The sequence below is a fragment of the Solanum tuberosum genome, unplaced genomic scaffold, assembly GCF_000226075.1.
Source record: "Solanum tuberosum cultivar DM 1-3 516 R44 unplaced genomic scaffold, SolTub_3.0 scf00018, whole genome shotgun sequence".
NCBI lineage: Eukaryota > Viridiplantae > Streptophyta > Magnoliopsida > Solanales > Solanaceae > Solanum > Solanum tuberosum.
This window is the reverse complement of record NW_006238944.1, coordinates 163,445-174,843: the sequence shown is the minus strand read 5'-3', so window position 1 is coordinate 174,843 and position 11,399 is coordinate 163,445.

Here is an 11,399-nt window from a genome sequence, read left to right as displayed (position 1 = left end):
TATGACTTATCGATTGCAATAAATGACTTATTTGTTGGGATAAACTTCTGATTCATTCCAGCTTGACATGGTACTGTAATATGTATCCTACAGGTAATCTATCTGTTGCAACAGATGACTTACCTGTTAGGTACGCGACTGTAATTTTTTAAGAAACACTCAAAATATCAAAATGAAAAATTCGAGTAAAAATCATTAGTTTACTTACAAAAATCACCTATGATGTAATGCCCAATGATATATGAATGAAAATTGGTTTGAAAGCAGCAGTACAATATAAATATCAACTGAAGAAGAAAAAAATGATGAACAACCAGAAGATGATGAACAACAAGAAGAAGAAGAATGATGATGGAGAAGAAGAAGAATGATGATGGAGAAGAAGAAGAATGATGATGGAGAAGAAGAAGAATGATGATGGAGAAGAAGAAGAATGATGATGGAGAAGAAGAAGAATGATGATGGAGAAGAAGAAGAATGATGATGGAGAAGAAGAAGAATGATGATGGAGAAGAAGAAGAATGATGATGGAGAAGAAGAAGAATGATGATGGAGAAGAAGAAGAATGATGATGGAGAAGAAGAAGAATGATGATGGAGAAGAAGAAGAATGATGATGGAGAAGAAGAAGAATGATGATGGAGAAGAAGAAGAATGATGATGGAGAAGAAGAAGAATGATGATGGAGAAGAAGAAGAATGATGATGGAGAAGAAGAAGAATGATGATGGAGAAGAAGAAGAATGATGATGGAGAAGAAGAAGAATGATGATGGAGAAGAAGAAGAATGATGATGGAGAAGAAGAAGAATGATGATGGAGAAGAAGAAGAATGATGATGGAGAAGAAGAAGAATGATGATGGAGAAGAAGAAGAATGATGATGGAGAAGAAGAAGAATGATGATGGAGAAGAAGAAGAATGATGATGGAGAAGAAGAAGAATGATGATGGAGAAGAAGAAGAATGATGATGGAGAAGAAGAAGAATGATGATGGAGAAGAAGAAGAATGATGATGGAGAAGAAGAAGAATGATGATGGAGAAGAAGAAGAATGATGATGGAGAAGAAGAAGAATGATGATGGAGAAGAAGAAGAATGATGATGGAGAAGAAGAAGAATGATGATGGAGAAGAAGAAGAATGATGATGGAGAAGAAGAAGAATGATGATGGAGAAGAAGAAGAATGATGATGGAGAAGAAGAAGAATGATGATGGAGAAGAAGAAGAATGATGATGGAGAAGAAGAAGAATGATGATGGAGAAGAAGAAGAATGATGATGGAGAAGAAGAAGAATGATGATGGAGAAGAAGAAGAATGATGATGGAGAAGAAGAAGAATGATGATGGAGAAGAAGAAGAATGATGATGGAGAAGAAGAATGAAGAAGAAGAGAAGCAACAATGGTCCCCAACAATGGAAGAATACGCAAGAGAGGAAAAGGGAAAAAGTGAACCTTTGGTACCCTTTTTCCCCCTCAATTTCTTATTATTGATGGACTAAAGTGTAAAATAAAGAAACTTAGGGATGAATAATTCAATCCCTTAATTCTTAATTTAAAAATTGTCACCCCTACTCAATAATTAAGACTTGAGTCACCAATCCCTAATTTTGAAACTTTTTTATAACCCTTAATTCATTGTCCCAAGTTAGTACGAACATCCATGTGCTAACAAAACAAAGGAAAGCAATAAAGATGTCTTTATGCCCAAATGAGCCAAAAACCAAGTCTAGTTCAAACACATCCAAAAAGGGAAGGGGGAAGGTAACGTAATCGTCTGGAGATCCTTCGAGGCTCATTCACGGGTCCATGTCTCTCTCAGGAAGGGAGAATCTTAAGAATCCTCGAGTTCAAGGGTGGGAAGCTCCTACCGGGGAAACATACGTTAATATAACCTTGATAGCCTTCCACATCCTACCCATAAGATGGTCCCTCTCCAAGTTCCTCCTCTTCTCTTATTTCAGCTGCTACGTAGCATCTCAAGTTTGTAGGTAGTGGAGGGTAAGACTGGAGATTAGGTAGTGACACCTCTTAAAGCTCTCTAGATAGAAGTTAGGTCCTCTTCCACACGGCTACTAGAAAGTGGGTGTTGGGGCTATAAAGAAGGGACATCACCCTTATCATCTACTAGAAAGTGGGTCTTGGGGCTATAAAGGAGGGACATCACCCTCATCATTGACATCCTCTTCTTCACCTGAGTCGGCTGCGAAACGACTTCTCCCAGCTCTATTTACTCTCCTCCTTTTCTACTCTAGGGTGGGAACTTCCTCACTAGTAAGGGGTTGAATGGAGGGGGGGTCTATCTCTTTTGTCTGGTTAGTATCATCCTACAGTACACCAGCTTGCCTGAAAAGTGCGGACACAAATCTAGAAAGGAACAAGCCCTTCTTGCTGCCTCGATAGAAATCCTTCCACTAAGACACTATTTGTGCTCCCATATTCATTTGAATTCCTTAGATAGTGCAAGCCACTACTAGGGCCTAGGGATACGTCATATCAGTGAGGTTGCCTGATGGGAGAATCTTTCGGCCCACCGTATCAACCACCACAATGCCTCTATAAAGAATAGACATTGGTAATGCTATCAGTAGTATGCCAGTAAACCTTACACCAATGTTTCTCGTCAACCAGTGAGTCCCATAACCACCTCATATTCATTCCTTTCAACTTGGCCTCAAACTCATCGTTGAGAATCTATGGCACCCCCAAAACCTTATTCACTGTATAATTATTATTTTTTAAAACTCCATCCCTCGGAAGCGAAGGGAGGGCTAAGGGGATTCCCAAAGAACTATCGAGGGGATATCATAAAACTTCCTCACCCAGCCTGAGAGGGAGGACCAGAGAACCTCAACCAAGGGACCCCAATCAAATTCTTGATTACAGTTATAAAAGGTCAGTGCCTTCTCTTCTACCTCTCACATGTGGAATACCCTTTAATAGCAAAATTTTATTGTGAAATAGTCCATGAATTGTTACCAACTAGCTTCCTTAGGGAATCTCATGTAAGAATAAACTTGTTCCTGATTGGCAGCCATTTGAGCTATGAACATGCAATTATTCAATAAGTATCAAGTTATAATAATAAAAATATCCTAAGAAAGGCTTCCAAAATAAAAATCCAGTTCTTGGTTGGAAGGCAGGCTACTGCCCCGCAACCTTCGGTTATAGCGAGAATTTCTCTGCTATAGTGGAAATCAAGGCCGATATAGCGACCTTTATCGTCCCCAACCTATAAAAGGTGCGTCAATGGCGCTCCTTGGCCTAAAAATCATGTTTTATTAATTTTACTGCAGAATGGTGTTTCTAAAGTACTATACTACCAAAATATGCAAGAATCCGAGCATTCCAACTCCTAAATCATGCATGAATATAAGTTTCTACCTAAGAACAACCCCTTAACTTCCCCCATCATTTCAAACTCATTCTTAGACCATTTCTCTATGACCCTTACACTCAGAATGTTGTAGTAGCATTGTTAACGTAAGGGAAGGCTCCATGTTATAACAATTTTAGCAAACAAGTGAAAATTCAGAAGTTTGAAAATTTTCAACTCTAAAACTCTATTATTCTATATCAAATTCTAGCATGCAGTAGCTAGTATGTACGTAATGAATTCATAAGAGTAGAGAGCATGATTGTTACCTTGTTTTTGACATTTGGAATGAAGTGATCAAAGTGGGTTTGAGAGAGTATGGAGAGTTAAAGAGAGAAATGGGGAGGAAAATCTTTTCCCTCCCCTATATTCATCTCTAATCGTGATGAGCCTCTATAGTCGTTGGATGGCCACTATGGTGACGTTGTTATAGCTTCATCCTGACTACTACAATGAGAATCATCATATTGGGTGGAAAGAAATTTCAGTTGTAACCTCATGCGTTTAAATTCTCCTAAATCGGTGACCTAATATACGCAGGAAATTTTAATGTTAGGATTTGCGTGGTATCAAAATTTGTCCTTATTATTTTGAGTCTAGTCGTAATCTTTCTTGATCTGTCTGTTTTCCTCTACGGCCTAATATTCGTTCGGAGACAAACGATGGGTAAATTTGTATCTATTATAATAACCTGATCCATCGCTATTTAAGTGTACCTCGTGAGGAAGTCCCAAATTTTTGAATTTCGGTTCCCAATTAAAAATTGAGACACACATGGAATTGCTTAAAATTGGATTGTCCGAGCTGACGTCAGCCTACCATAGCAGGAAGTCTTATGTTATGGCGGTGCCGCTATAGCACCTGCATGACCTCTATAGTAGGGCTGACGGGATAAAACCCTAATTAATTTACTGTATTTTATTTTCCTTTCACTTTCTAGAGAGAAAGTAGGTGAGGGTTACTCTAAAAATCCCCCTAAGACACCATAAGCACAAGGGGATATATGAGAGGGATTTTCATGCAAGGAAGGGAAAAACCCAATAATTTTTGGTCCACGCTCATTAGGTTTTTTCCCAAGGAGCAAAGAGTTGCATTCAACGTTCTTCAAAGAGTTGCTTGGTGCCCAGGTAGGCTAGTTTTCTTAACCTAGTAGTTAGACCTATATTTACCCATATTATATCATGTAGATTGTCATGGGATTTTCATGCATAACCCTTCGGACACAAAGTCTGGAAGGTAAAATTTATGGTTAGTTATGGTTAAGATGATGATGGAACTGATTGGTTGTGGTTTGTCTTATTGATGTTGTTGGGTGTTAAATAGGGGAAGCTAACAGTGGGTAATCGAATTGTGTGCAGGAAAACTTTGGAAAGATATCCTTCGGGTAGGGGATAATTGTTGTTTTCCCATATATGTTTTAGGTGTTTGTTAACTGCGTTGTTCGTAATGCATTCTTGATACGTGATCGAAAATGTTATAAAGGCATAATGTGAAGTAAAACTATTGTCAATCACGTGCAATGAATGTGTTACATGAATGTATAAATGCATTTGTCATTTATTGGTGGTATCGTGTTATGTATAAATACTTAGTAGATCAAGTGCCACATCAAAACACACACGCGTGCACCCCCCCCCCACATATATATATGTGTATGTGTGTGTGCTGGCATAACACCTGATCCAACACACACACGCGAGCACACCCCACCCCCACACATATATACTCCCTCCGTCCCATTTTATGTGGCACTTTTCGGATTTCGAGATTCAAACAAATCTAATTTTGACCGTAAATTTTTCATAGATTTTTTAAACATTTTGAATTATTAATTATTGTGACTTATAGTACTTTTTACGTAGTTTACAAATATATAAATTTTGTTCAAAAAAATTGAAGATTTCATGCGCAAATTCCTTATCAAACTTAAATTGTTTGACTCTCAAAAAATAAAAAATGCCACATAAATTGTGACGGAAGGAGTATATATATATGTCGGTACATGTATAGTTATGGGTGGTTGGTTTCATGAGGGTTTGGATTATGTGTTTAAAAGCTTTGGCGTTCTTTTGAGTAGACTGGGATGGCATGTTAAATAATGTAGGTGATGCTTTGGTTCGGGCAATTTTATAACAATGGCTAGAATTGGTTATATCTATTTGCTAAGTGTTGGGGATACTCGTTCATATGTTGTATAATGGAAGTGTGTAAAGTAAGAAGTTGCAAGAAGTAGCAGTATGGTGTTTGGGGAATTATTGTGTAATAGAGGGGTTAGGTTATGATTTAGTGTGAATGAAGTTGGCACCAGAAGGAATATGGTGTGTTGAGTTCAAGTGATGGATTACCTGTAGTGAGGATGGTGAATGGGTGGACTGGGGCCTAACTTTATATTCAACATACATATTTCTTTGTTTATTATTGCATGATATTATGTGGTGGGGTGAGGTCGACTGATGATGTGTACCAGTACGTGTTGTTTGTACTGATACTACTCTTTCTATGCCACTTGGCATAGTTTCTGGTTGCAAGATTCAGTAATGTTTCATAGGTGAAGAGAATTATGATCTCCGACAACTTCTACTCATTTTTCTTATGGTTGGAGTTGTGTCTTATTTCTTTTTATACATAGTAGCTTCTTACTGACTTTTGTACCTACTTAGACTAGTTCCTTGGGAAGGTTTTTCAGTTGTTTGTAAAAAGATGATTCTTATAATCCAGTTTATATTTATTCAAGGATTTTAAAAGAGTTTTCTTATGTCGAATTGATTTTCACATTGTGTTTTTCAAATTGAGTGTTGAGAATTTTCCTATGTAGGTGTTAGAGTAGGTGCCCGCACGGCTCAGCGGGTTGGGTCGTGACATAGGCCCACTTTGACATATGTGTTTGTGCAGTTTCACAAAAAGGTCAATATCTCTCTATTCTAATGTCATATTCACAAATAGTTTAGTGCGTTGGAAACTATACTCATAAATCTATAATTCGATAGGTGGTAGTCCCTCTAACTCTATATAGTTTGGGATCTCTGGTCATCACAAGTCAAATCACATACGAGACTATTTAAAATACCTTCCCGAAATAAAACTTTCAAAAATAATATTTTTTTTACCAAGCTCCCTTTGGCCTAAAACTTTAATCAAATTCTTTGATCATCCCCATAAATACATTTCATCAAATGATAACCCATTTAAAATTTTATTCTCCCAATAACTCATGATCAGACAATATAGAGCGGGGAAAAAAATAATTTTTGGCGCATATGTTTCTAGATTAACAAGTTAGTTAATTTAAAATATATGGGGTGCTATAGGTTAAGGCGACAAAATGGAAACTTTCGAACACATGTAGGTTGAACTAGGGAATAAAGATAGAGATAAAAAAATTGTAAGGGATCACAAAGGCGAGAGAGGAAGGCTTGAGACCTTGATCAAGTGAAAGACATTAACTATGAGGAAGGTAAGTGGAAGGGATCCTCATTAGGCAAAAATGATAAACTTACTTCCACAAACTCTTGAATGAAGAGTGGGACAAAGACATTATGTTGGGGATTTGGAGTACTCTGAGAGTCGTCGGTATTTTAAGTTCTTTAGGTGTATTACGGTTGAGGAGGTTAAGCGTTATATTATAGGATAATTAGAGAAAGCGCAACCGAATGAGTTGAATTTCCGATGGAGTTTGGAAGAGCATAGACATGACAAGCATAAAGTGGTTGACTGGATTATTTAATGTCATTTTAAGACGACAAAAATGTCTGAAGATTCGAGGTAGAGTTAAATGTTCCTGTTGTACAAGAACAAGGGTGATATCCAAAATTGTAACAATTATAACATTAAGTTGTTGATCCACTCTATGAAAATTTGAGAGAGGATGATGAAGATGAGTGTGACAAAGGGTTTGTTCATTTCTGAGAACCAATTCGATTTCACGCTAGTGTGATCGACTACAGAAGTCATCTATTTAGTGAGGAGACTGAGCGAAAAATATAGGGAAAGGAAGAAATACTTACATATAGTGTTCATTAACCTTGAAAAAACTTATGACAAAGTTATGAGAGAAATCCACCAGAGATATATGGATGCTAAAGGCGTATTGGTGGCATATATTAGGGCCATAAATGACTTGTATGATGGCGTCAATACCCGGATTAGAACGAAGGGAGGAGACTTTGAGAACTTTCTTGTTGAGATGGAGTTGCATTCTGTATTAGTTCTTAGCCCGTTCATATTTGCCTTGGTGTTGGGTGAATTGACATTGTGTATACATGATGAGGTTCCATAGTGTATGTTATTTGCAAATGATATAGTACTGATTGATGAGACATGTGATGGAGTTAATGCTAGGTTGGAGTGATGGAGACAAACTCTAGAGTCTAAAGTGTTCAGGTTGAGCAGGACTAAAATGGAATATTTGGAGTATAAATATAATGACTCGGTCGGTAATTTTTGAAAAATTCATGAATTTATCATTTTTCCCTCCCAATATTGACCTCGAGTCTTCTATGATTGAGTTTAGAAAATTTGGTTTTGAACTATGAGTTAAAAGTTGAAAATTTGGTAAATTTGTGCTTTTGAAAGGCTAAGTTGTTAAGAAACTGGTTTTCAATATCTTTTAGAGTTTCGAGTATCAAAATAGAATTTCGTCAATTCCACTAGTTTTGGAATGTGAAATCTAATCGGTGAAAGCTGTCGATTTCTTATTTTGAGTCTTTATAACGATTTGAGGTCCTAAGTTATGAAATTGTGGAATTTTAGCCTTTGGATTGACTTTGGTCAACATTCAGGGTTCGAATGCTTGGATCGAATTCCAAGAGTTCCATTGGATTTGGGGGATGATTTTAGGCCTAGGTGAGGTCTTGGTTGATTTTTGAGAGGTCTCGAGCTTATTTTAGCTTTGTTAGGTGTGAGTTAGATTCTTATGGTTTTCACAGATGTCGGGTCAAGAAGACCTCAGATTCATAATTTAATGGTTCCATTGAGTCCGGAACGTTGAGTATAATGGATTTTCATATATGGTTTGTGTTCACAGGGTTCCAGACGAATCCCAAGGGTCCTTTCGGAGTGTTGAAAATTGGTTGTATTTTCTAGTGCTCTGGGCTTCACTTTTGTGAAGGTCCTGTCGCTTAAGCGACCTCCACTTAAGTGAAGGACCTCTCACTTAAACTACCTTCGCTTTTGCGATGCCCAACAAACCCCTTGTCGCTTTTGCGGCATTTGAGAGGGTTTTTGGCTTGCCATTTGGGGTTTAAGCCCCATTTCACCATTTTTCTAGTTTTGGAAGCTTTGGGATGGTGTTTTGGACCAGATTTTTAAGGAAAAACTTTTGGATTGTGTGGCTTTAGAAGTGATTCAGGAGGGGAAGACTCAACTCTTTGAGTGATATTGATTGATTTAAGGCAAGTGATATTCTAAATCTTGTATTCTAGTAGAATTTGTTTGCTTCCTTCGTCGCTTGTGTGTTAGGAGTAATGGGGATGAGGTGAAGGGTTTAATTGTCCACTTGTTATATCTAAATGAATAAAAAAAGGGTTGAAATGAAAAATAGTATGTGATGAACATGATGATGTGAATTGCCTTATTGTGACCCTTGTTGATTAATTGATGAAATGCTTGAAAGCATGAATGTGGACATGAATTGTATAGATGGTTGTCTCTTTTGTGTGGTGTGATATTGCATGTATGCATTGATTATGGACACCATGATAAGACATGTGACAATATATACAACCGATGAGAAATGGGTTCGGCTAGTGATATAAGGCCGATGGGAAATGGTTTCAGCTAGTTAATTGACATAAAGCCGATGGGAAATGGTTCCGACTAGTGATTTGATACAAAGTCGATGGGTAATAGTTCCATCTAGTGATATTGTGCCGATAAGAAATAATCTTGGCGAGAGGTTGATCATTGTGACTTGATGCTTTTGATGCTTATGTGAGACTTACTTTTTAATTGTGATTAATGTACTTGTGCGTGTAACTGAAATACTTGACATTGAGATTGAGTTATTTGATTTGGTTGATTGTTGAATTGTGAAGATTGAACTGTGAATATTGGGCCTTGTAAGCCATGTATTGTAGAATTGCTAGGTTGGACTAATTTTTGTGCAGGTTGTAGTTTGACGAGGTTCGATTGGAGTGTAATGGGTATTTATTTTCTAGCTATATGCCTTGTGTTCTAGGTTGCTTGTTGTGTACCGTATTTTTTATACTCACCCTTTATTTAACACTTGTGTAGGTTCCGAACCCGAACCCATGTGATCTTCTTCTTTTTCTCCTGACAGTCGAGGCTCGTTGAAGGACTTGAAAGGTAGCTGCTTGTCATCCTGGCGAACCCTCTTTTCCTTTTCTTTAAGCTTTACTCTATTTTAGAAACAAAGACTGAGACTTTTATTTTTCTTTCGAATTCTGTATTTTCATTAGTGGCATGTACACGTGACTACCAGGTTTTAAGGTATTGTTTAGAATGAATAAGTTTTCCGCCTTTGTCTTGTTCTTACTTTATAATTCCGCATTTCTTTCATTTTCATCGGGTTAAGGCTAACTTGTCTTGATAGGAATAAACAAGTGTCATCGTATGTATATTTAGGTTATGTCAAATGGTAATAGATCCCAGGCTCATAGGTCTCAACTGTGTACATGCCAAGTCTAAGTAGAGTCTTGAGGATCGGTATAGAGACGATTGTACTTATCTTTAAGAGGCTTAAAAGATTATTAGTAAACTTCCTTTTATTCATCCTTTCTTATCGTGCGTGGTTACCTTCTCTAGTGTTGAGTTGCTGCATGTTGTTTTGGCAGATGCCAAGGACTAGAGCTTTTGTTTCCAGTGGTAAAGGGGAGGCGGTCCCGGATCCTGTTATTGAGACCCCAGCTAGGGGTAGAGGTAGGACCCAAGCAAGAGGTCGTCTCGTTGAGTAGCACCGGCTAAAGGTCATACTTGTGAAGCGGCACCAGCCAGAGATCGAGCTAGGGGGATTCTCTTGAGCCACAAGTAGAGGTTGTTGAGGACGAGGTTCCTCTCGAGTTTGGAGCTCCTTTGTTTTAGGAGACTTTGTTGAGGATGATAGGTGTGTTAGAGAACCTCTCTTAGGGTAGTGTAACAAGTACGCCACAAGATGCTTAGACGAGGGTAGAGGCACAGACCGCAAGTCAGTTGACTCCGGGTACTCATGATCAGGTGGGCAGCCACTAGTGTTTCCTGCACCGGCTGTTGGTGCACAAATTACTCCCAATGTTATTATGACAGCAACTGATCAACAATGTTATGAAAGTTTCAGAAAATGAAACCACCCTAGTTTTAGGGTTGAAAGAGAAAGGATGCTCATGAGTTCTTGACCTTGTCCATGAGGTGTTTGACGCAGTAGGTATGGTGGATGTTTGTGGTGTTTGGTTTATTGTACTTTAGCTTCGTGGTGGCGCTAGAGAGTGGTGGAGTACTTTTGTGAGGTCTAGACTAGTTGGATCTCCTTAGGCAGAGTGGGATGTGTTTTTTAGTACTTTCCAAGATTGTTTCATTTGTTAGAGCGTAAGAGAAGAGAGTATTCTGAGGTTTGAGATCTTCACTCAGGGCGGTTTGTCTATGACTTAGTATGAGGACCGTTTCTGTGAGCTTTCTAGGCATATTATGACTATTGTTCCGGATGAGGCAGAGAGAGTTCACAGGTTTGTGAGAGGGTTGACTTTCTCCATTAGATCTTATATGTTCAAAGCAGCTAGAGATGGGGCTTTCTTCCAGTCTATTGTGAGCACCGCCAAGGAGGAGTGGATGGTTTTAGAGGATTTTAGGGATCCGAAGAGGGACCATTCTTTTGGTCAGTTTTCTGGTGCCTCATTCAGAGGTAGAAGTTTGCATATAGGTGGTAGTTCCTTTCAATATCGTGGACTAGTTAATGCTTCTATGCCAGCAGTTGAGAGTGGGCAGTCAGCCCAAGGACCTTATGGTTCTTTCCGAGGTGGTCATTGTAGTTCTTCTGGTTTGCAGGAGCAGTTATCTGTGCCGAGATTTTATTATACTTGTGGAGATCCAAGTCATAT